Genomic DNA, 27,587 nt, shown 5'->3' with positions numbered 1-27,587 from the left:
TAGTGGTTTAAGATTTTGGCCTCTAATCGTAATTTTGGTCCTGGAGAATGGATATCTTCTCATAAAAGTTGGAACACATTTTCACAGCTCATATCTTTAGTACTTAAGATTGTATTACTGACCACTCTTAAGGAAGCAACAGCCAAAAGCAAAATTTAAAAAAGAATTAGAACACGAGAACTAAATATTAGAACATGAGAAACTAAGTATTCTGCATCATTTTCCTGTAGCAGAAAGTACATACTTTGAAACCCCCAGACAATATCATAATTATTACAATTATTTAACAGGATTATACTTCAGTCTTTTACAGATGGTATTTATTCATTCAACAAATACTGGAAATGAAATATGGACCAGAAACTATGAATAATAAAGCATGAATAAGACAGAAATACTGTAACTGATGAACTGATTAGTAGGAAAGACAGATTTGGAACTAACTATTACAACATAATTTACATTTTTACTTTTTTCTCTAAAATAGCTACTTCTTGAACAATCAATGAATCATTGCATGAGCAGGCCAGAAAAGAATGATGTCAGCATACACCTTGATTGAAAAATATAACATATGTAATATATGTTATATAAAATATTATATATGGTACATTATATGTAACAGTATAACATATGTAATATATGTTATATAAAATATTATATATGGTACATTATATGTAACAGTATAATAGAATAAAATGTTCATAGGCATAGATTCTTCTCCCATCTCAGTACACAGCACTGTCATTAACCCAACGGCTCACAGGAAGAATCTGGCTATAGGTACTGACACCTCTCATTCTCTATCCTGAATTTTTCTATTCCTGTCCAGTCTATCATCAAGTCCAATCAACCCTTCTTTCAAAACTTAAAAGATGATTTTTTTATCACTTTTTAGAATCAAGTCAAACTTCCTACTGTTATAGGGATTTACATACTTGAATACACATGTTGCTCTTTAGTCCCAAATTAAATGACACCTCTCTTCACTCACTAGACACACCGGACCTTTTTCATTTCTCCTTACCACCTCAGGACCTTTTAACATGCTGTTCTTTCCACCTGGAATGTTCTTTCCACATTTGACCTGGCCCGCGGGTCAGTCAACGCAGGTCCTGAGGGAAGAGGGCAAGAATGGGGTAGGGCAGGGAGCACAGAGAATGGAGGCAAGACAAAGCCTCTGATCAAGCCTCAATTTATTGAGAAAACACATTCAGCTTATGAAGGGTAAAAAGCACAGGTCGGTTACTAAGAAACAGGGTCACGTGAAAAGGCTAGGGTAAAGGAGAAACAGAGGCTGCAGTTTTAGCACAGTGTCTGAGGAGCCGATAAGAAAGTCCAGCCAAGCTGTCTCCGGCCTTGGGCTGGGAGTGATAACACTGTCCTGCCCTGCAGGTGGCCGATCTTAGGTCAGGGCACACATCTCTTCCCCTGGCAGCTCTTCTGGGAGCTCTCCACACACATTCTCAAACCCAAGTGTCTTCCAAAGTTAAAGGAATCTGAAAACCTTTAAATGCGGTCTGAGAGACCTCCCATCTAAACTAGATCCTCGGTAATATACTCTTGTGACATGTTCTCCTTTCCTTCACCTACTTACCACACTTTGCACTTACGTTTTAAGTTATGTGATTATTTGATAAAGAACGGCCTCTTCCACTAAGCGGAGAGCTTCATGAACGTGGGAACAGTGCAGGGTTTGTAGGCCCTACATATTCCCAGCACATGTGCCCTGTGCCTCATATTATATGTTACTAAGGCCATTGCAACCATATGTGCTTACTTTATAGTTACAAAGATGCATTCTTGTTACACCTTTACATGCATGGAAGCGTTTTTCTCTGGTTACTGCGAGAAAGAACAATATTGTTGCACCAAGAATGTTCAAAATTATTCAAAAAGAAAAATCAAATTTGGTTTGACAGAACTTTCTGTAGTCTAGCTTTGCTCCTCAGCAAAGAATAGTTTCTCTGTGATACAGAGACCTTGCAGAAATGGACTAAACATTCCAAGGGGGTGGTTATCTGCATTGTTGCATATCTTCATTCGTGAAGATACAAAATCAGAACTTGAAACAAAGTTATTTAGAATACTACTACGACTAGAAGCCTTTCTTCCCCACCCCCCCCCCCACATTTATTAGGTGCTATCTAAATGTCAGCATAGCTAATTCCTTATATCCAAATTCTAGTTACTAAACACTGTATCTTGTTTGAATAGGTGCCCAACAAATGCAGGCTGGAAGATTCTCGCAAAAGCAAACTTCTCTGTTACTTATGTAGTTCAATGTCAAAGACCTCAAATCTGGGAAATAAAACTGTCCTTGAGTCAAGAGGCAAAAGTTATGACCTTTCCTAGTGACTGCAAACATTTATTTTACCTGATAAGTGAATAGGAAGCTAGCATTGGCAGAGCATTCCCCACCATCCAGTCTGTCTAACCTTTCCTGCCAAATTCTGATGAATCTACTCTGAAATCTAGGTTTAGGTAGCAAATAGCCTGACATCTCATTTTCCCTTTGGTAAAGCAAGTGGGAAGTAGCTGGTCATACAACTTCTAAGAGCCAAATGATCTTTGCATCCAAGGAATGGACTGAAATCCGCATCCCAAATGTACCTTAGGTAAATGAATATAGCATTGACAATGGAGTCAATCTAATATTACCTTTATGTTAAATTCTTTTAAACAGTTTCCCCAACAGTGCTCTTCTGGTCATACACTCAGTCAGATGGCTTGTTAGTCCGTGGAATGATTTTTCACAGAAATTAACTTCCATAAAAGCATTCAATATTATTCAGTCTGAGGTACCTCTTAGAAGAGAAAACTGCCAATGACCACAAAACTGCACTTACTTGACTATTTCTTTTGCTGGTGCTACTATTTTAACATTTCTATTCCTTTCCTCTACTCAGACATACCTTAGAAATAATATCTAGGGAGAACTGGAAAAGTTAAGAGAAATAACCCTATGTTGAGGTCTTTTCCTTTTTTAAGATTAAATGCTTGCTAATATAAGCATTAAAGCAGCCATTTGATGTATAAAGGATGATTCATAAAATCTGAATGTTAAAGCATTATTTTCTTGTATTTTATAAGCAAAATACCATTTCTAGCTCTGTTCTTAGGAGGTGATAGAGATTCTCTATCATAAACATGAAGAATCCTTACATTAGTGCACAAGTTTCAGTTCCTATGTTCTCAAGCAGTAGTTTTCAGAAATATATAAAGATATGTACCATATATGATGAGTGAATTCTTTTATGTTTCATGTATTAAAGCATGATATTTAAGAACCTGAATTGTGGATGCAGTAAGTTCTAAAATGTCGACATCCTTTATAATAGATACTTTTTTTAAATAATTTTTTTTACTTTCTCTAAAGCAATTCATATATTAAAAATAAGAACTTTAGTAACCTATAAAGGATTTTGTATAACATGTTTATAGAAAACTCAAGAGTTTAGTCCTCAAAACTGCATTTCTCAGTACTTAAATCTTACTAATCTACTTCTAAGGAGTGGAAAAACAGACTTTAAAAAATCCTAAAACAGTATGTAAATATAAATATGAACAACTAGAGGATCTTGGCCTATAAAATAAATGGTAGTCTTTTCTGGAAGACACACCAAAATTTCTTCAGTGTGTCAAAAATCAAACTTTCAGCCAACTGACCATGAATCTGATATACATTATCAGCTTAAACACTTTTTCAATGAGTGAGGAAACACTCTTTGCTGTCACCTGGGCATTTAGGTAAAACCATCACTTTATGTTCAGTAAGATACCCAGGTATTATGTGGATACTTAAATCCACTGAGAATTTCCCCCCATCTGATTGACAAATTTGAGGAAGATAGCTTTATTTCTAGATAATTGATTCTCGTCCTTCAAAATCTAAAGCTATGTTTATATTCTCATTCTTATATTCTTACATTCTATTCAATTTCAATATTTCTATTTCAGTTTCTTCTAGTAAATTTGCTCTAAAAATACTCATTCATTAAAATGGACACATAAGAAGACAAGGTAAGACACAACTGTCGTCTTTTGCATTTAACAATGGTGCAGCCCAAACTCAGTTGTGCAGTTCCTCCTTTCATTGTTTTTCGTGGGTATTTTTATTTTCAAGATAAAGAAAATCTTTAATGTTATAGAATTTGGAGTGCACTTCTAAAACCTTATAATTTTTCTAAGACAAATAATGTCAACTCTTTACTCAGTGATTAACCGAGAGACGTAAATAACTAAATAGTTGTCACCTAACCCATTTTGCTCAGTTTTTCTTTTCTGTTCTCCACTGTCCTAATTTTATGCTCCAACCTAAAATTATCTGCAACAGAAAGCTACAATCAAGATGTGGGTAATTAATTTCAATTTTATGTTTTTAAATGAGAAAAAAAATTACCCAAGTATTATTTTCAAACATTTGATTTGTAATAAATAATCAACACCATTAAAAGAAGAAAGGAAGCATTAATTTAACACTGCAACTATTCATGTAAAAAGAACTTTACCTTGATTATTTATCCAGTCCTGTGCAATCTTTCTGGAATTGTTTGGAATGGCAGACCCCTGCAACAGTGTTGACTTATCTGAACCTTTGGGCCTCTAGACAATGATTTAAAGAACAGTGGGCGTGAATGAGACAAGCCAATCACACCACCACCACCCCGACACAACACCTCCCTCTGTCCGACTTGCGTCAGCTCTTCAAAAAAAAGAAGGAAAAAAAAAAAAGACAAGCTAACTTAGTTTACTGTTGTACATTTGGACTAACCATCAGTTACACCAATTTCTATTTGTTTAGAATTTTGGCTTTTATGCAGCAAAATACTCATTTACTGAAAGTTGTATCTTCCCTGCTATCATTCTATATCAAGATGCTATCGGTTGGTTGACTGATAGAGCTTTTGGAAAATTGACACTTCTAGATTAATGAACTGAAGCCGAAGTATAATAATACGGTAATAATAATAGTTATGGAGTCTGTTGAATGAAATATTGTAATCAGAATGCATAGAAAATATTAAGTATAGAAGAAGAGTATTTTCCTTTGAATCGCTGGCTTTCTTGGAGGAAATTTTATAGACTGACAGACACTTTCAAATGGCATCAACTTACTTAAGGCACCACAAGATCGAAAATCGTAGGCTCTGTCCGCCACTGTTACCGTTCCAGAGGCTGTCTGAATAAGGAAAATGCTGTTTGGAGGGGGGTGTGTGTGTGTGTGTGTGTGTGTGTGTGTGTTTAATTAAAAATATTTTTTTTAGGAGCGCCTGGGTGGCTCAGTCGGTTAAGCCTCCGGCTTCGGCTCAGGTCAGATCTCACGTTCGTGGGTTCGAGCCCCGCATCAGGCTCTGTGCTGACAGCTAGATCAGAGCCTGGAGCCTGCTTCTGGTTCTGTGTCTCCCTCTCTCTCTGCCCCTCCCCCTCTCATGCTTGCTCTCTCTCTCTCTCTCTCTCTCTCTCTCTCTCTCTCTCTCTGTATCAAAAATAAATAAAACACTAAAAAAAATTTAAGAAAAATTTTTTAGAGAGAGCATGAGTGGGACAGGGGGGCAGAAGGAGAGAAAGAGAATCTTAAGCAGGATCCACACTCAAGTGCAGAGCCCAGCACATCGCTGAATCCCACAACTTTAGGATCATGGTTTGAGCTGAAATCGAGAGTTGGACACTCAACCAACTAAGCCATCCAGGCACCCCTGTTTGGAGTTTTTAAAGAACTTCTAAATGAATATTTCCTCCTTCTTAAAGAAATCTCTTTGGCTTTCCACACATTAAAGAGTTAAACAGTGATGGCATATAATTTATTCTGTAATGAAAATGCATCAATTACACTCATCAAAGTGAGGTGAGAAAAAGACTAAAAATCAATCCAGAATTCAGAGTTTTTTGCCTTTTAAATATTTATGACATGAGTAAACAATCTGACCAATCAGAAGAAATGCTGGATTACAACAGATGGGTCAGCTCTCTATTTCTATAAAAACACAACTAAGCATTGTTCTTTGAGTAAGAAATTCTTAAGCTGATATGAGGCATTAAGTATTAATTAAAATATCCAGTCACCCATTTCTGATTTCCTTTTTAAATGTGCCCATTGGGTCTATTAACTTTAATATAGTATCTTGGCTTGTATTTGTCTCTTAGTTAGCTTGTTCTTTATTTTTCAGAATCGCTCTGTAGATTTTTTACTGGGTGAAAATTATTATGGTCTGGGGAAAATTATAACAAATATATTTAATTTCAGAAAAATTTAAAGACTATTCCTTTTCCAATGACTTCTATAATTTAGATTGTGGTCTTTCCAATTTAAGATTTTACTTTTGGCAAAGTTACCAGATGAGTATAAGATTAAGCAAGCAAAACCCTGCACTAATTGTTAGAAGATTAAATATCTGTATTCTAATAAAATTCCATTTCATAGTGGGTCAACTGGAAAGAAGTCTAATATGTGAATTTCATACCATGATGTCTTCATATTTAAAAGGACAGAGGATAAATATATAAAGTTTACCTCTTAAAATTTTAGTTTAGATTCCATATATAATTTAGATCTTCAGGTACACTAAATTATAGTAAACTAGCAGATTAGATTAAAATAAAAAGCACACATAAGAGGTCTATATTTCTTCTGAACCTATTCTAATTGTAAAATTCTTATCACAAACTTTCCTAATACTGACTTAAATATATACATATGAAAATTCATTTGATGAAAGTTAGATGAATTAAAATAGTTTGGGAACTTGTTTGACTATTTTTTCCCTCAGTTTTTGACATGTTTAGGTATGCCAATTAATGAAAAGACATATAGTCTGGTTTTGATGAAACACATTGTAACTTTCCCTCATTAGGAAAATAGACTTAACACTACAGTTTCATGTTCTGCATATTTCTTAAAACCATACATGATGTAATGTCAAATACATTTTGTAATAGGTCTCTCTTTTGATTTTTAAAGCATGGCAAATGCAGCATATTCATTTAGTCTCTGATTTGGTTTCAGTACCACTCTAGAAAGAGGTAATGAACGAAAGTATGTACCAACTTTAAAAAGTGAATACAATGAAAAATCTGTGGGCAGTGAATAATGAAGCAAGTCTGAGCAAGAAGATGAAACACATTAACTGATCCTTCATATAAGAAATTCATGTTCAAAAAAAAAATTCATGTAAGTGTCACCAGGACCAGATATAGGAGACTTGGTCCACAGGGTAAGGGGAAAGAGGACCCACGGGATAAGCAATGTCTACATAAAGGGAGTCCTGGCTTCCCTGACTATAACATAGTTAATGTCAACAGCATTGCACAGGACTCCAGAAGATGAAAAGTCCCCTGGGGCTGAAGCCATCCAAGATGGAGTCTTGGACCTTGAGGAGGGCCTTAAAAGTCCACTTGAGATCCCAATGGGTAGAAACAGAAGGGAAAGGCATTCTGGGTGAAAACTATAAACAGGCTAAAGCATGTTCTGGCAAAAAACCAAAAACAAAAACAAAGAAAACCCTACAAAAAACCAAAAAACAAACCAAAATGGGAGAGTCCAGACTATAAAAGCCATGAAGTCTAGGGAACTCAGAATTTTAATAAGGATCTCTTGAAGGCTTCTGGAAAAAAAAATCATAAAATCAGCAGGAAAGAGAGGTAGGTAGGAAGAAGAGAAGAGGGTAGGAACATGGAGATCAGTGAGGAGGCTTTTCTTTGGTGATATCTGCCTGTCTGAGGATAATGGCAGAAGAAAAGGCAGATGGAAACGATTTAAACCAAGGTCAGTGGTGGTCTGACTCTCTATACTACTGTTTCTATTTATCACCGTCACTAGCTCACAATACATGTCATGAATTTTATGTGACTCTCCTATGAAAAACAAGAAACTTGCAATACAATCTTCATTTTTCTTTATATACAGAAAGAGAATACATGGCGATAACTCATCCATTGCAGGACCTCGTCCATCCATCCATGGCTGCTATTTTCAAATAGAACGGAGAAGGTCTTAGAGTGTATATCCCAATATGTTATCTATTGAAAGTACAACATTGTTGGCTCAAAGTAAATTCAGAGCCTACCTATGAATTGAATTAAAAATTTTCTTGCTTATATTTAAAATCACTGATCTTATTTAAAATTTCCACCTTTAATGATGTCCTCAAAGAGAAAGTTCCAGCTGGATCAAGTCAAAATGAGTCAACAATTTTAAAAATGCCTTAGCCAGACCATCACAGCATTTTGCAATGACACTGAGAAAGATAACCTCTTGTTCTCCTCAGAACTGCACCCAAATTTCTAATTTTAGTCATGGGACAAAATAATGCTTGGAAATAAGATCTGGTTATAGCCAAACTAGGAAAAGATGGGTAGAGAGAGTAATGGCTAAGAAGAAACCAAATTACCTAATTTTTAATAATTTTGTATCATGTTTGTACCTGCATTCTCTTCCTTTTCTTTGCTCCTGGTTTAACTTCTCTTTAGGTCATCTGCCTTTTTCTTGTCTTTCTTTTTAACTTCTAAAGTCACACTCTTTTAGAGCAGAAAAGCACTATATTCTTTTTTGTGAGGCCTTATTTTCCAAGAGTTACTTTTTTATCATTTTCAGCCTTTAGCTTCATAAACTCAAAATCTAATAGTTAAATGTCCATCATCCCACAGTCAATATTAGTGCTTCCAAATACGGACACTTCCATTAATCCAATTATTTCCTATCATATTGTGGATGAATGTCTACCTGATTTACCAAGTCATTCCTAAAAATGAAGACACTAGGAAAGCTACAGTCAGAAACAAGTCTTGATTACTTCTTTTTGATATAGGGTTTACTCTCTGGATTTTAGTTTTCAGGCTTACAGTGTTGAAGAGAATTTGATCTCTTTTTGATATCAAAAAAGATCTTTGGTACTCCAAAGTCTTCATTTTATCTTTTAATATGGACACAAGCAAAAATGAAAGGAAATTCCATACAGAAATGTTACATAAATCTTTCTAAATACTTCAAATAACAGACTTCCGTGATCCTGAAGATGAATTGAGTATGTAACTAACGAGCTACGATAGTCTTTGTATCATGCTGTAGGCATGGTTATATAGTTATTAGCCTCAACTTCCAGAATAAAAGAAGATAAAACTGAATATTGCCCCAAAGACCCACATGCCATATTAATCATAGAAACACAACTAAAGATTAAGGGGGGCCTGGGTGGCTCAGCTGGTTAACCATCTGACACATAATTTAAGCTCATGTCATGATCTCATGGTTCATGAGTTCAAGCCCCACATTGGGCTCTGTGCTGACAGTTAAGAGCTTGCTTGGGATTCTCTCTCCCTCTCTCTCTGCCCCTCCCCTCCTCACTCTCTCTCAGAGAAATAAATAAACTTAAAAAAAACCCACTAAAGATTAATACCTGTCTAATCCTCCTTCGGCACAGCCTCTCAGCTATCCATGGAATCTTAGGCCACTTCCATTTTTTGAGGTTCCAAATATATTTAAAAATTTACTTAAACCCAAAACAGGGTTACTAAATGTAGTACATTGTCAACATGTCTCTTTAGCAAATTAACACCTAAACACACATATAATACAAATGACTTTTAATAGCCTCATTTGAGGATACCTCCAAAAAGTCTAAATTTGAAACAGACTCAAATATGAGGCCTCAAAGGACTTCCCAGCCCAGGCCTCTGGGAAGGACCTTGCTTTTCTGCTCTAAACACCCCTGACCAAGAGAAATGCAATGACCCAAGCCTTCTGAGGAAATTGCTTAGTTGATGGTCTGCCCCTCTCTTCAACCCAGCCCTACAGGACCTTTACAGTTATACAATGGAGCGTTTTGGAAATGTTTGCATAGTACTATGTTGCAAAATTAGCAAACAAGTTTGGTGCAGGTTGACAAACTTAGTGACTTTGCCACAGGCCTAAACAGAAGACTCCTTTTAGACTCAGCTGACCAAAAAAAAAAAAAAAAAAAAGTAGAAGACTGCTCATGTTGTTGATATTTTTGCTCTCTACCATATGCCTTTTGAGCAACTCAAATTCTTGTCAATTTTTAGTTTTTGATCCCACATTGAACCAATGCAGAGAAAACAGGATCAAAAGTTCATTCCAGCTTCTGCCTAAGCAGATCTACTGGGTAAAGGATAACAAGGTCTGTAAGGGTTATGGCTGATTACAACTTAAAATAACATAACAAAATTCTAAGTGTTAAATTAGAGCTTTTAAAAGTTTGCTTTTAAGAATGATTCCTACCCTTTACATTGCCTGCTTGAAGAGGCAGGACTGGGAAGGAACTGTAGAACCGTAATGACAACACTTCCAGCTAAATCACCTTGTTAATTTAAATTCTTTGTACAGAATGCTGTATTAACACAATGGGAGCTTGAGTTGATTGCCTTTCTAATGAAGAGCAATTGAGGGTTTAAAAATTACATTCTTTGAGGGCCACAGCACATTAATTTCCATTGCTCTCCTTTAAATTCTCATTCATCCCTTTCCTTTAAAAGCAAATTCTCTACCATAACCATTTCTACATGTTTTGAGTTTGTAATTTCACCAGTAATTGGAGATTATAAACTGGGTGCCAATTTGCTTGAACTTGGGACTCCCAACAGTATCTTGAGCTGTGACCCAATAGGCTGTAAAGAGGCAGAAGAGCACTCAATTGGATCTTTAATGGGAAGGACGCTCCCAAAAAGTGATGACATGAACTTGTGCTAAAGGAATCAGTGTCCCTATTAACAAGCGATATGATCAGGTTGGCCTCTTCAGTATCCTATCTAGAATGTTGAAGTAAAGCGTGCATGTCTACCACAAAGTTTTTTTTCAAAGGAATCCGAGCAGAGTGAGATCTGTAACAGTGGCAATGACAGTTCTCAGAGGACACAGAGGATGTCCTGCGTCAGGTCTGTGCAGGAAATGAGGTGCAGGCAGGTTTCTGCCAAAATGTTCATCTCTGCTGGTGGGCCATGCCCTCAGAGCTCTTCGCAGGGACTCTTAAAGCCTGATGTGCTCATCCTCTGCAGTAAGACTGCCTGGGCTTTTCAACTTTGTGAGTGGCTTGCCTGAGAAATTATAATGCCTGGAGGGCTGGGTACAAAGTTGGTAGCATCAATCTTTCTTTATAGGAAAATTGACTCAAGTAAAGTGAATGTCTTGCTTGACCTAACTTAGCAGGACCGCAGCAGGGGCAGGGCAGTGGGGAGACATTCGGAAAGATGGTTTAAGAGGTTTGGGGATGGATTCAAGTATTTCTAGACAGACAATTTAGATTAGTTGTAAACAATCTCTTTTGCTTACTTACCTTAATAAATTTAAGCCTATGCCTGGGTTATAATAGGCACTGTATAAATGTTGAATTAATGAAAGTCCCTATTAAGGACATTGATTTCAATCTGGGGATCCAAAACTTTTCTTTGGAATGAGGTTGCGTATATGAAATATTGTAATAATTATTTCAATTGAGGGATCCTGTAATATGTTAAAATGCAGTAGCTCCCTCTTCTCAGAGCCAATGGTGAGGTGGCAAAGCAAATGCTCATATTATACACATTAGTCTCTTAATAGAGCACGGCCTTCCCGGAATATAAAGCAATAATTACCAGTCATGTGTTCAAAGAATATCCAAGGAATGATAAACGTGTGCAAAAATTATAACTGTAGGTTTTAAAAGCAAATTATAAAATCTAATAGTAATATGATCCCTATATTTTTAAACTTTATGTATATATGTATACATATATATAAAAGATTTAAAGGAAAAATGCCTGAAAGAACACCTATCAAAATATGAATAATGGTTATCTCCCAATTGTGGAAATGTAGATAATCTTTCTTTCTCATCAATATTTGCAACTAATCTTTAAAAATTTTGGATTACTTTCACCATCAGAAAAACAATAAGCATTCATTAAGACAACAGCAACATAGAGTCCCTCTCCTAGGTTTTGCAACAATTCTTAATCAAACCCGGATAAATGTCTATTTCTGGTGAGAATATTTTGGTTGCTTGACCAGCAACAATCAACTCTCTTGAAAAATCTCTGATTCTGAATGGGGACTTATGAGTTATTTAGAGTCAAGACAAAGTTCTACATGTCCAGCATGTTTGAAAAGGGGGATTGCTTTCTCTTCCCACCAGCACGCGGTACACTAATCTCAAAATATTGTGGAGAAAAATGGACGTGACTATTTCTTTCATAATGCTGTGAGATAGTCAATTTCTATTATAGTGGAAGGAGTTATCTTCATTTATTCACTCAATATTATTGAACACCTATGAACCAGACTTCATGGGAGGGGCTAAGGCAATAGAGACAATAAAAAATGAAGACCCAGTCTCTGAAGCCCTGGACTCTCAAGGGAGTCCATTGCTTATGTAGGTCAGGCCACTGAAAGGTAGTGGGTGAGATGCCTGTAGGAACTGAAAGGATAAGTGTGGCACCCAACTCAGTTTGAGAAACATGGACAGGACTTCCTGGAGGTGACAGCTGGGCTCAGACTAAAAGAATAAATAGGAGCTGGCCAGGAGCAGAAGGATGGGGAGCAGACCACCAGCACAGCGACAGTATGAGCAAAGGCATAGGAGGCAGGAAGACGCTCCTGGCTGCCCAGTGTTCCTGGAACCCTGAGGCAAGCCATGGAGAGGTAGCAGGTGCCAGGTGGGTTCTCATGGGGCTTTGGGTGCCTTGTCTTTTTCTTGTTGTCCTGTTCAAATAAGCTTCTAAAAAAGAGCAGCCAAGCAGTGCAAAATTTCACATGAAGAAAATGTGTTAGGTATTGTGATTATAAAGATTATTGAAAACAGGAAACATGTGCACACAGATAGCTGGAGGGGGTGCAGTTCTTGCCTTTGCCTGCCTTACGTTCTTGGAGAGAGTGTTCACGTGCACTAGGGCCTCTGCTTTGTGTTTGGACCATCAGGATTGTTGTCACATAATTTGGCTAAGAACAGTTTAGGTTTATAGGTATTTTGCTTCAAATCATGTAAAATAACCTGAGAAAAGAGCTAATTACTAGTCTTAAATTGAATTTTTAATTATAGAAATCTTGATTCTTTCTATTCTTTCCTAGATATGTGAAGGTTATTTTTTAAGTGAGAATCTAAGGTTCAATATATTTAAACTTAATTATTTTAAAATACCTCTCAGTAAAAATTGATGTGTAAGTAAATTATGAGTAATTTACCCAGTAATATTTATATCTTAATTTGTAAGCATCTAGAGTCATTCCTTTTTATCGCATCTAGTGTAGTGTGATAAATAACAAAGACTGATACTTCTTAATTATGGGTGATCTGATATTTACATGTACATAAGAAAATCATTTAGACTCAAATAATTTTGCTTGTGCTCTTAAGTTTAAAAAGCTGATGGGATTTCCTTTGAATCTTGCATAAGAGTTTTAACACTAGTTTTTTCATAGGAGGCCTCAAAAGAGCTTCACATTTTTGTGTTGAAAGGGTTCCTATTAATTCCTTCCAATCTACCTGGAGAAGGTTTTTGACACCCAAAAGGACCTGAATGACTGAACAAGTTCTTCCTTTGTTATGTTAACACTTGACTTTGACTTACCATTCAGGAAATGTGGGTTCAAGTTCTAATTCTATCATTCACTAACTGTGGGAACTATCAATGAATTGGCAAACTCTCTGGGTCTTCATTTTCATTTTTTTTAATTATTTTTTAATGTTTATTATTGAGACACAGAGCATGAACATGGGAGGAGCAGAGAGAGGGGGAGACACAGAATCTGAAGCAGGCTCCAGGCTCTGAGCTGTCAGCATGGAGCCTGACACGGGGCTCAAACTTACAAACCATGAGATCATTACCTGAGCCAAAGTCAGACACGTAACGAACTGAACCACCCAGGCGCCCCTTCATTTTCTCATTTTTAAAAAGTACATACATCCTGGGATGGTAACAAGCCATTGGGAAGAGCAAATGAAGTTCACTTCATTTATTGGGTACCTATTGTTGCCAAAAATACACTTAAAAATACAACTATAGTTCAAACTGGCCAAATAGTTATTTATCTTTTCCTGAGGAGTTTTTTTTTGCCACTGCTTGGAGTACAAAACTTAGAAATGTAAATAGTTGGTGGCCACATTTATATAGCGGTAAAAGATATATCAAAATAGTTGTCCAATAGAGACCTGTTGATCATAAAATTGGTGTGTTGACCTAAAATCCTGACTCTAAATGTTTCCATTTAGCTAATTGTCATCAAAATTTTCAGCAAGGTTAAAAGAACAAACAATGCATCATCTCTAGTCTTTTTTCTTTCTTTCCCTTTCCCATTTTCAGTAAATCCATCAAGCAGTCATTCAATCAGCCAGTAATCACTGAACATCTATTATACTCCCAGAATGATGCTCATCACTATTTCCATGTCTTTAGACTTTTCTCCTACTTTCACTCAGAACATCTGACTGGTGGTTTTTTTGTTTGTTTGTTTTTTTCTGACTGACTGCAAGCCTTAGAATAACTGAGGAATTTTACAGTTGATTTGATATACTTAAGAGTTCTGCTGGTATCTACGTATATATTAAATTATGTGTTTTATGTATTATGTTACATAGACGATGAGAGAGAGGTCTATATACCTGTATCTTCTGTCTGTTAGGAGAAGCCTGGCCTTTATCGTTTGGTTCACCTGCTGTGTTCCTATAAGCGCATTGCTTTCTTATTGTCATTCCAAACCCTTTCTTTTATCAAATATGGGCCTGCCCTGTGAAATGGAGAGCACACAGACTCAGGAGTCCAAATTCACGGATTTGGATCTGATTCCCATCCTGCTGCCTGCTGAGAGCCTCTAGAAAAGCTAGAGTTTATTGTCCCTCCGCCATGCCCTCTGCCTCCTCAGAACTGTACTGACACATTTGTCTACATGTCTGCCCTTTTAGACTTTGAAGTCCTTGGGAGCAGATTCTGTGCCTTAATCAGCATAGCACAGGGTCAACTAGTATAGATTCTGGGGCTTGAATGCCTAGACTTAAATCCAATTCCTGTCACTTATTAGCTGTTGGACTTGGGACAAGTTGTTGGCCATTTCCGTGCCTTGGGCCCTCCTGTGTAAACAGGAGGTTTCGTTAGTACCCCCCTCATACTGCTGTTCGAGGAATAACTAAATTCCTATTTGTAGAGAGCTTAGAAGAGCGGCACGTAGTAAACATTATATAAGTATTTGTATCTTTAAAGAATTGTCTCTAACTTCAAAACCCAGCATCAACCACTTAATGTATCTTTGTTGAACAAGTAGATAAAGTCACTTAGATACTCGGGAACTTAATTTTCTCTTTGAACAAAAAGCCGGTATCTCGGGTTACTGTCAGAGGGTAAACGAGATAATGGATATCTAATCATTATAAACCTAAAAGGCATATGTGGTTTTCTTTTTTGCTGTTTATAAGGGCGATAGGACATTAGCAAAACTGATCATAAAACAGTTTCGACACCTTTGCTTTAGAAGTGTATTGGCACTGTTTAATTAGACCTTATTCCATTTGTTACACTTCATTATTGATTAGCACTGTCGAAAAGCTAGAAAACGGCAGGTTTTGACCCTGACCCATGGAATCTCAGAAAACAACCTTGTAATAAGACATGATTTGCAATATGTGTTTGTTTAACATTAACCAACCTGTGAAGCTGAACAGCCCCATGGTACATATTTATCCCTGAACCTGTCCTCAGAGCCAGTGTTTACACATGTAAATGTACTGGTAAATTTGAGTGAGGGAGGGGTTGGCTTGGCTTGAGGTTATTTATTTAATTTTATTGATGAGATGAACAAAACATGAAGAACCAAACATATACCAAGAACACATATTCCAAATGCCAAAATTTTGCTTATACTCTAGGATTTGAGATTTTGCTGGGTATGTTTTTACTAATTCTAATACCAATTTAAAAAAAAATTTTTTTTTAATGTTTTATTTATTTTTGACACAGAGACAGAGCATAAGAGGGGGAGGGGCAGAGAGAGAAGGAAACACAGAACCGGAAGCAGGCTCCAGGCTCTGAGCTAGCTGTTAGCACGGAGCCTGATGTGGGGCTCGAACCTACAAACGTGAGATCTGACCTGAGCCGAAGTAAGTCGGAGGCTTAACCAACTGAGCCACCCAGTCGCCCCTCTAATACCAATTTAATACTAATTAATACTAGTATTTTAATGCTAATTCCTATGAATTCCCAAGTAGGCCAACTATAATTTTGATCCAATCCTTGTCACTTGCTTCCACTGCAAGACCCTCTTCATCGTTATCAGTCAGTGCATGTCTAAGCAGGCAACATGAAGGGCTCTCCGGAGGCAGCTTCATGATCCAACAGGACCCCATAATTTCCATCTTTACATCTCTTAAACACAAACAGATCTCACAAGCATGCACGTATGCTACTTCTCATTAATCTGAGGCTAACCTGGATACAACTGCTTAGAATCTGAAGTGAAGTCTAAAAGACTCTGCTGTCAAATCCCGTATTAGCTCCAGTTTAATTTGGTCTTCGTCAGAAATGGGGAAGCATATATGCAGGTGTTTTCATACAGAATGCTTCATAGAAATTAAAAATAACATTTTAGGGTTCTTGTAAAATATTCTTAACACTATTTAGGAAATATGCCAGATTTTGTTTTTGTTTTTGTTTTGTTTTTTTTTTTTTACCCATTAGATGGTATGGGTAAGAATGTGAATAATTGTATCGCTGACAGAAATTGGTGATGTACATGCTGGTATTTTACTTCCTTTCTTCCTCTTAGACTTCCAAATAGTTACTCTTTGGGAGCCTGGGTGGTTCAGTCAGTTAAGTGTTTGACTTCAGGTCAGGTCATGATTTCACAGTTTGTGAGTCTGAGCCTCACATTGGGCTCTCTGCTGTCAGTGCAGAGCCCACTTCAGATCTTGAGTCTCCCACTCTCTCTGCCCCTCCCCCTCTTTCTCTCTCTCTCAAAAATAAATAACTGTAAAAAACAGTTGCTCTTCAGTTGCTGAGTACTGAGCTGTCTTCACACCAGTGTGACCCTACTGACATGAACAAGACCCTATTGTCCTCTAAAACAGGGTAATATTGAAGCGTATTTATTACATGAACATAGATGTCTTTAGGCTTAGTAAGATTCATGGTCTCACCAGTCTACTTTACATGTTATAAGGGAGGTGCCTGGGGGCTCAGTGGATTAAGGGTCTGACTTTGGCTCAGGTTATGATCTCATGGTTCATGAGTTCAAGCCCATGCTGGGCTCTGTGCTGAAGCTCAGAGCCTAGAGCCTGCTTCAGATTCTTTGTCCCTCGCTCTCTGCCTCTCCCCTGCTCCCACTCAGCCTCTTACTTTAAATAATAAATAAACATTTTAAAAAATTTAAAAAGATAAATGGCATAAGGTAAAAAGTAAATTTAGTTAAAACAATCAGTCCCACTATTTGGTGGTAGGAGAAGAAAGCTAGTCTGCTGAAATAGTCCCTGTCCAATGTATAGACTGGTTTTCCTGAGGCAATTGTTAAGTAAACAACGCTGGTATCACTCCCATGTCCCGTTGTCATTGCCGATGCCCATTTAAGAAAAGAAACAATAGGAGCAAGAACGACATAATGAAAGAGAAGAGAAAATGAGGCCACAGTGAACTGTTAAAAGACTCCCTAGGATTTTACTCAGGGTGTTCTGGTCAGGTTTTGGATCACAAGAAACATTATTTCAGTATTTCTTAAATATCCAATACAACTTATTTTTATTACACTAATATAAGGATTGAGAAATATGTGGCAAAAAGATGAAACACATTTTCAGGTGTCTTAGAGAAATCTTCTTATGACCTCAGTAAGCTGAATCATTCCAGCTGGGGTGAAAAACTGAGGGCTTTGTTTTTTCTTTTTCCTGGGATTTCAGCAAATAAAAGCACTCAGTTTTTATTATATACACGGTCACAGATGTTTTGATATCCCCAAGAGGACTACTTAGGTGTATAAATAGATTCCTTTTTAGTATGCAGAAATAGATGGGGTCGTATGGCTTTGCGGCACATGCATTTTCACCTAAAACGTTTAGGAAGGGATTGTCTCTTAAAGCATTGCATTATCTCATCTAACCACAATTACTTATTCCATGTTATGGTCCCTGAATCATTTGAGAATAATTGGCACAACTGATGCATAGGAGAGGAGGCCTGTGTTGACTAGACTGGGGGAGAAAATCATTTTTCAAGGGTTCTTAGTGTTTAGAGAATATCTACCTCTGTATATTTTATATATATTTTGTATGTTATACTCTATAACTCTATAAATCTTAAGTAGATGGGTAAACTAAGACCTCTTTTTATTTTTTAGTTCCTTATTTTTGCACAGAACAGTAACTGATTAAAGAAGGCATACATATTTTTTATTTTTCTCCAAGTAAGATAATAACACATAAAGAGCTGAGAATGGGACCTGGGATACAGTAAGGACTACGTAACCGCTATTTATTGTTGGTGGTGGCTGTATGTTTTTAAATCAGTGAACCACATAAAATAGCCTAGGTACTTAACATTTTTATGAGAACCTACTCTTAAGCAGTAGATTATTTGTGATTCAAAAGAATAATGGTCATGTGCCAACCAAACCACAACTCAAAAATTTTAGTCAGTATTTTTGGCTGAAAACCAGCTGGCGAGTTTAACTTCAAGGCCTACTGGCCATTTCAGGAATGGTCTCTAACCTTTTGTTATTTACAATAGTCACAGATGACCAGAAGAAATGGCTTCATTTTCTTTCCTATTTTAGGGCCCCTTAAAACATTAAGCCACTTGGGCACTAGCACTTGTTGTCCTGTGTTAACTTGTTATGGAGTTAACGTTTCATTTGTAGGAAACCCTGAAAAAATATATATGACAGAAATGCTGACAAAGTCTGGATGATGCCTCTGTCTGCTGCAATGCCTGTTTGTTCTAGTCTGGTGTCTAATAAAATATACAGTTACCATAGCAACCATGCAACACAAAGCATATATGGGTTTCTACTATAAGATAACTTTTTTTTAATTAAAGGAACATTCAAAAACATGTTAGATGTACAGATAGTTCAGATATTTGGCAAAATGGAAACATATGCAGTGATATTTTCATGGGAGATCATAATAATACTAAGAAATACTTAGAATGTTCCTAAGTAGTTTTTATTATTTTTTTTTTCAAAAGGAATCTTAAAGGTTTAGTATATTTGGCTGCATAACAAGGACTCTGGCAAAGAAGACAAAACCACAGCAATATGAGAGTTTGGTTAATGACTCTCATTTTATTAAAAATGCCTTATTTTTATTTTGTCTGATAGTTTAATAAATATGCCTTATTTTTATTTTGTCTGATAGTTTCTATATAAGTTTGAGTTTGTCAAAAGTGAACCCCAAAGAAACCAAAAATAACCCCAAACACTCTATACAAATTTCTAAGGTGCAAATGTAAAACATTTCTTCTTTATTTAGTGTCAGAAAATTGTTTTATGGCAGATGGACAAATGACTGGGCCTTTTTTTGGCCTCAATTAGTGTATTTGGTGACCAGAATCCCATGGAATTTGAAGCCCATCACATTTGACTATTTCTTTTCTTTCCCTACTCAAAATTATGCCCCCTGATTTATTTTTCACGATTAGTTTTGGTGGAGATTAAAAGTAATAAAAATGTACTCACATGGGCTACTGAATTGTTTTTCTAATTTTACAAATCTGCAAATTCAGAAATGTACACATAAGTAATAGTTTTGCTGAAAGAATTCTGATTGGCTTTTTATTTCAATTGTGATTAAATTTTTTTTTAAAGTGACTATGTAGGAAGTAACAGCTCAAAGGAATTGGGGAATCTAAATCCAGAATAACCTCTCACCAGTTGAGAGGATCAAATTCTTACAGTCTGTGGCAGGAGAATTCCAGGTTGGGTAATTTAATAGCTTACAGAAAAGATATAGGTTAGGATTAGGGCCAAGCCTATGTGAATCTGTAAAATATTTTTATATGCATAAAAGTAAAAATGTTACCAATGATATGATTACATATTTTAAATTGGTAATAATAAAGATAATTAAATTTAGATTTGTCACCTTTGGCTCATAAAAATGTCTCTAGAGTGTTGCCCAGAGTCCCAACAATTGCAAACTCACACTTTGTTGTATATAAATACACATACGCCAGGGCACACTTTAGTGTATGACCTCATCCTAATAAAATGTCTAGTGCCTTTCTGATCTTATGGATTAGAGGCATTGTGTTCTACTTGCTATCTCTCAATGTGGACCCAGAAACAGGAATAACACAGATGCTGGAGATGGAGAAACTTCTGGAAGCCTTTTAGTAATGTATTAGGCCTGGAAGAGTAGATACTTCTGAAGTCTGTTCCTCTGTCTCTCACAGCAGGTGTTTCTGAGTGGGGACATGAACACTACATCATAGGACACAAACTGCCAGCCTTCCTTCAACTGCTTGTGGCCCTTCCCCACCAAGTGAGAGCCCAGCAGCCTTATTCCAGGCCCTGTGTTCCAGTTAGGTGTTCCAAGCCTTCACACAGAAGCATTTCTTCTTCCTGTGCATCCATTTTCCTTTCCTTTCCACATTCAGCCTCAGTCCTTCCTCTTTTCCCCTTAATTATTCTCCACTGGACTGACTGGGAATTCGTATGTACTGTATGGTGTTAAATTCACGCAACTTCAGAAAAGATGTAATGAAGCAGGCCCATATATATGGTGAGTTTTGTGCTCGCAGGGCTGATGGCAGTTAAAAATTACCATCATAAATTAAATGTACTACAAATGAAATAATAGAAAATTATCGATTAAGGCTATATGCCCTTTAAAAGGCATTTCCTAGTAAAGATGACTAATGTAAGCATAAGGTGTTAAATTCTCTTATCTTTTCAACAGTTGAACAAAATAAAGAGAAATCTGACTAAAGTTAAAAGCTGATAGGTTTTTGAAAAGAGTTGTGTTTGACTTTTCACCTTGGAAAATAGGGCCTGCATGTTCCTTTGGCAGGGAGAGCTAGTAAGTGTGACCTTCACAATCTATCCTAGAATCTGTTTGTTTGTTTTTTTTATGGTATAATCAAATAAGTTGGGCCATTCCTCTGCTGGAAGTTTTTTGTCAGCTATTAGTAGACCCGAGGGGCACGTCTGTAAGTTCTGCCACACCAGAGTCTTAAGACAAACCACAAAACTTATGAAGCACCTCCGCATGAGTCCTGTTTTAAATCATTCCAAACCATGTCCCCATTTTATTTAAACAGTATTTATATGATGATTTCATTTTACTTCAAAACTCACTTGTTTTTAGGCAAACCAGACTTATGGAATAGGATAAGCAAGTGCATGTTGCTTAGGCATAATTTTTTTTTAACGTTTATTTTGAGAGAGAGAGAGAGCAGCTGAAGGGTGGAGGGGGAGAGAATCCCAAGCAGGCTCCATGCTCAGCATGAGCCTGATGCAGGACTTGAATTCACGATGGTGAGATCATGACCTGAACAGATATCAAGTCAGGCGCTTCTCCGACTGAGCCACCCAGGCACCCCCTGAGGCATGATTTTTTTATGAGTTTTACCAAAGGTGTTACAACATAGGCCTCTAAAATGTTTCATTATTTAGCTTGGGTCATATAGTATATTTCATTTCTTATGGAAAATTTCAAATTGATACACATGTCGATAGGATAATGTACTGAAACCTCACAGATACATGATCTAGCTTGAACAATTATCAGCCATGGCCAGTCTTCTTACATCCAGACCACCACTCTCACTCCCCCATGATTTTAAAGCAAATCCCCAACACAATTTCCTAGTAAATATACTTGTATATGTTATAATCCAAAAGCACTTTTTAAAAAGTAGTCACGTGGCACAATTTTTAAAATCAAAACAACCTAGTGTTTACTGGTGATGTCTCGAGACAATAGAGAGAAAGCTGAGTGACCCCTGGGTGAGGAGGCCGGTACCCGTTTTGAAATCTGACTGAAGGGCATTCCAGGTTGGCCAGGTTCTATCAGGAAGAAGTGTTAGGTAAATCATAGGTATTAAAAGAAAGGATATTTGGACAAAATTAGGCAAAAGGTAAGCTGGAAGATCCTCAGAAACAAAGAATGACAAGGTATAATTTTTCTTTAAAAGAGAATCAATTTAGGGGTCCCTGGGTGGCTCAGTCGTTTGGGCATCCAACTCTTGATTTCAGCTCAGGTCATGATCTCCTGTTCGTGATTTTTGAACCCCATGGGGGGCTCTGTGCTGACAGTGCTGTGGAGTCTGCTTAGGATTCCCTCTGTCCCTCCCTGTGCACTCTCTCACTCGCTCTCTCTATTTCCCTCTCTCTCAGAATAAACATTTTAAAAGAGAAAGAAGCAATTTTATGAGGGAGAGAATTAAAGAAGGCAGACTATGAAAACTTGAGGATGACATTTTAAAAGTCTTGGAAATCAACAAAATTCAGAATATGGGAAATCTTATAGGACAAATGACTGGTTTCATTATCCAATAAATTACAAGTGAGAAAAAAAGAGAGGAGGCTTGGCTGAACTTATGTCTGTCCCTTACACCCCTTTTAATCCATATCAAACAAAGAGTGTATGAACCCCACTTTGATTCTGATTCAAACAAACTAGGGGTAAAATAGAGACAATCAGACATATTTGAACACTGCCTGGATATTTGGTAATATTAAGAAAGTGGCTTACTTACGGTGTTTATTTAATTGGCTATTCTTAAAGACTTTGTGAGATACATATTGAATCATGCTTGGATCAAATTATTTGATAACTTGGATTTTCTTGGAAATAATGTAGTAATTGTTTTGGTAAAGGTAGTGAGGAAAGATAGGGGTATGGATGAAAGATAAGAGACAAGTATTAATAACTGTTGAAGTTTTGCCAAGATGGAGTATCATGAGAGGGAATGACATATGGCCCTTCGTAGGAAAGTGGATGGACCTTGAGGGTGTTATGCTGAGTGAAGTAAGCCAGGCAGAGAAGGACAGAAACCATATGTTTGCACTCATAGGTCTAGCAGGAAAACAAGAGAGACCTAATCGAGAACCAGGGGGAACGGAGGAGGGAGAGAGAGTTGGGGAAAGAGAGGGATGCAAAACTTGAGAGACTATTGAATGCTGAGAATGAACTGAGGGTTGAGGGGGAAGGGGAAAAGGGGAAAAGAGGTGATGGTGATGGTGGAGGGCACTTAAGGGGAAGAGCACTGGGTGTTGTATGGAAAACAATTTGACAATAAAATATTATGGAGAAAAAAATATATATCAGAAACCATATTAAAAAGGTTGAAGTTTCCTAGTTTAGAACTCTTTTCAAATATTTTTCTTGGTATTTCTCCTAAAAGGTTGAAAGCAGAAGGAAGATACTATAAATTCCTTCAAATAACCAGAAATTTCTATTACCTAGCATTTTTGAGTTTTGACGTTATCGATGAAGTCAACAAAAGATTAAATCATCTTGAATAAAATTCTCATTTTTAAAATGGATCTTGCCATATTCTGATTCCTTGAAAATTGACAATCTATGATAGGTATAATTTCCTCTTAACCAAAACACTGCACTCTCTAATTATGTAACAGACTTTTTCTATATCCTTAGCTAAACAAATGAAACTTGTTTTTATGTTTATTTCTTTTGAGAGAGAGCAAGTGGAGGAGGGGCAGAGAGAGAGAATCCCCATGTGGGGCTTGATCTCACGAACCATGAGATCATGCCCTAGCTGAAATCAAGAGTTAGATGATCACCGGTTGAGCTACACAGGCACCCCAAAAATGAGACTTTTGGACAGAATTTTCCTCCTCTATGCCTGTGAAATTTAGAAATATCCATGTGTACATGTGCATCAGCAAATTCTTGTGGACATCCTTGGGGTTGGGGGGTTGTTATTTGAAATCCGTATACACATAGAGTTCTAATCACTGGGCAAAAAATAGTATTTAAAGTATGGCCCCAAGAACAAGATAAAATCAGAATCTATATGTGATTGCCCACCTTATCCCAAACTAATCTCCTTTGCTATTTATTTAAAGTATCCCTATTCTATTTGTAATTGCACGGTATGGTCTGAACACATCATTTTTAGATCTGCAATTTAAAACAAAAAGGGTTTGTTTAGAAGCCAGTGTAAGCAAGAGCACACTAATGATTATGTCCTTGATTGGATTGAACCTATGCTGCAGTGAAATATCAACTGATTTGTAAGGGAATATCAGAAAATCTACTAATTTGGCTTTATGCAGATCAAACAACCAGTTAATTCATTGAACTTTTCACTTTTCAAAGGCTGCATATTGTATTTGTAATAGCTTCAAGGACCGATGACTCATTGTGAGACCATTTTAATTACTTTTTGAAGCCAACATCTAGTATTTGTTCCTTTCTTGTTAGAAATTTACTCATCATTTGATTACTTCTTACCAAAAATAAAATCTGTGCCAAGCCACACACATTTCTGTTAGACATAAAAAGGAAAGAATCTTTCTGCTTCACTCTGAGTCCCAGATTAGAGTCAGGATTAGAGATTGCCTTCCTTGATAGGCATAGAGGGACCCTGTCCCTTCCCGTGACTGCAGGCAGGGTTGAGAAACACAGAGGAGCCTGAACTATCAAGTTTTCTAGTCTGCATCCTCCACTCCGACCATTGGCCTGTTAATTTTGTCAAGTCTGAAATCTCACTTTTTAAATTCTCATTAGTAATCATCTTCATGATAGCCATCCATGAGCTAAGCAGGTCCCATGTATCAAATCAGAAAAAACCCTCACCTCTGAGGTAGGTAGTATTATCCCCATTTTATAAGTAGGCAACTGATGCTCAAGAAGACTTACCCAAAGACCAACGCTGGTGAAGAGGTGACTGAGTCAGAACTCGCCCCCACCCCCAACCCCCCGCCACATCAGACTGCAGAGCCCCACTCATAACAACATCCCATCACCACTGGGTACCTACTTTTTTGTTGGACACTATTCGTAACAGGATCCCTGTCGTCAAGACATGGAACTGAACTGGAGGGCTCAGCATGCGAGCTGGAGCAAATGAAACAGGTTTCATGGAGGAAGAATGGTCTGACTCCAGAGAGAGGAGCATGGTTCCAGGCAGGAGAAATGGGATCAGAAGTTTGGCCCCAGTAACACCAAGACCACTGGAGTCTACTTCCGCTCACATGCAGTGTTTGTGTAGAGTCTGGCTGAGGTTGACCTTGACTGCTAGGTTAAGGAGTTTGAACTTTATGGAATTCTGGTGTAAAGAATAATGGAAACCATTATATTTGGTGTCATTCTTTAAAGTGTGGATACTGCTATAGCATTAGAAAATTGTGTGAAAGTAATTGTACAGTTGTTTGGTTTTTGTCTACACTGATACAGTACATGAGGCGTTTCTATTTTTCTTTCAGAAAAGCTCTATTTTTTTTCACTTTAGGAATCAAACAAACCCCTTCAGTAACCCCTTAAAAATCCCAAAGTCTGCAATACTGGGAATTGTAGGCTATGTGTCTGCATTTTGCATCACACCCTTGGAATGACTGTCATCATTAGTTAAATAGGTAAATAGCGTAATGTAAGAGAGGTAAACAAAATTCTGCAGGCCTTTTGTTCAGTCTCCTAACTTAGAGCAAAGTGTTCACTCCCTCAAGATTGCTAGGCTGCATTATCTGCCCTACCACATGATGTGGGAACTTAGGGTCCACATACAGGAGATATAACCCAGTAAAGAACAGCCTGCAAAGCGATGTGAGGTATCTAACATTCACACAAAATAAAATAAATAACACACAGTTCAAAGATTCTATCCCATTTTGAAAGATGCAGGAGAGCAGATGTGCCTATAAAAGGAGTTTTAAATTATTTTAGCTATGATAGTCCTATATATGTTTACGCTTTGGAATCAGCCTCTCCCCTACTTACTCTTCATCCTCTGGCAGAGTTTGTAATAAGGAATATGTTTCTGGTAACAGAAATCATTAAGATGGTGACTGAGCAGGATGCCTTCCGTTAGACTTGGATCTAGTTAAGGGGTCTAGACTGTTATTTTTTGAATTGACAGTTATGTCTCTGAAAAGCATGAAATTCTAAAAACACAAATGGGCATTTATACTTTCAGATGCTGGTGGGTATTTTGTTCCCTCCTCTGTTTGGGGAGAGGAAGGTAGGGGTGTGAGAACTTTAGGTACAGGCTAAACGTGGGGGGAGGGGAGGGTATAAGCCTAACTCTAAGTACTATTCACAAGTGCTGCTTTTCCCTGAACTAGTTACAGCCCTTGGAGTCCAGGTTCCCGCTGCTTCTGGGTGTTCAGGTGAAGAAGCATATCCTTGGTTCAAAACCTGACTTAGGGGGAACACCTGGGTGGCTCAGTTGGTTGAATGTCCTACTTCTGCTCTGTCCTGATCTCATGGTTTGTGGGTTCGAGCCCCGTGTTGGGCTCTGTGCTGACAGTGGGGCCTGCTTTGGATTCTGTGTCTCCCTCTCTCTGCCCCTCTCCCGGTTGTGCTCTGTCTCTCTCTCTCTCAAAAATAAAAGAAACATTAAAAACAAAACAAAACAAAAAAAAACACAAACACCTGACTTAAGTGAACTCTGGGAGATGCTCCCCGCACTGGTGGGTGGGGTGAATGGCCAGAATAGAATGATGCCTAGAGTCCCAGGACCCTTGATAGATGCCCTGGGGCTAAAGATGCTACTTTGACTCTGTGACCCTTGCTAAACTGGAGAGCCACTCAGTCATTTCCAGCCATCCCCCTGAGTTATCAGCAATGTGACTAAGGAGACTGGCAGTGAAATCCCATATTGTAGAAGCATTTTTAAAATTAGCCTCAAGAAATCTGGATTATCCTAACTAATGATAAAGTCACAGGATAAATAATCCTATTTCTGTAGAAATCTTAAAAGGTGCCAGGTTTTATATTATACTGTCTAAAGTCAGTTTTTTTTTTCTGCCATATTCCTTTTCTCCTTTTCAGTTGGCCAGGGGTCCCTGTTTTAAATAAAAAATGTATTTTATATATCGCCCTGTAATACACACATGTCATTTTGAAGTTAAAAACTTATTTAGAGTTTGTCTTCCCACTTTACCCAAATACCCTCACTATCTCTTTAATCCAACTGAAGCTCTATCAGTTGAGAAGAAAACCCACCACTAAATATGGTGAGGCTGCTGGAATACTGCTTAGCAATAAAAAGGACCCAACTATTGATACAACAACTTGAATGGATCTCAGGATTGTTATGCTGAATGAAAAAAAAAAAATCGATTGCAAAAAGGTCACATCTCCTATGATTCAGCTTCTGTAATGTTCTCAAAACAATTAAAATAAGGAAATGGAAAACCTCTCCGTGTCAGGGGAAGGGAGAAGGGGGTGAGTGTGGCAATCAAGGAGTTCTGCAAGGAAGATCTTCCACATGATGGAAGTGCTATGTCTTGGTTGTGGTGGCGGCTGCACACAGCGATCCACGTGGCAAGGTGACCTGGAAACGACACACATGGTGCACACACATTGCACCAACATCGATTTCCTGGTTTTGATCTTGCACGGAAGTTGTCAGATGTAACTGGGTCAAAGATGTATGGGGCCTCTCGGTGCTACCTTGACAGCTTCTTGTGACTCTGTAATCACTTCAAAATACAA

The 27,587-nt window shown here is 37.5% G+C and overlaps 1 long non-coding RNA gene across 1 annotated transcript in view; it reads left to right on the top strand.

The window, feature by feature from the left end:
• Nucleotides 1-19,254, top strand: part of LOC115304254 — a 42,191-nt gene extending 22,937 nt beyond the window's left edge. The window contains exons 2-3 of the long non-coding RNA XR_003914352.1: nt 3,961-4,023; nt 19,150-19,254. This is a non-coding gene — a long non-coding RNA (uncharacterized LOC115304254). The remainder of the gene's footprint in view (nt 1-3,960; nt 4,024-19,149) is intronic.
• Nucleotides 19,255-27,587: the final 8,333 nt, after the last annotated feature.

Source organism: Suricata suricatta, chromosome 10, assembly GCF_006229205.1.
Source record: "Suricata suricatta isolate VVHF042 chromosome 10, meerkat_22Aug2017_6uvM2_HiC, whole genome shotgun sequence".
Taxonomy (NCBI): Eukaryota; Metazoa; Chordata; class Mammalia; order Carnivora; family Herpestidae; genus Suricata; species Suricata suricatta.
This window is presented reverse-complemented; position numbering and strand designations above follow the sequence as displayed.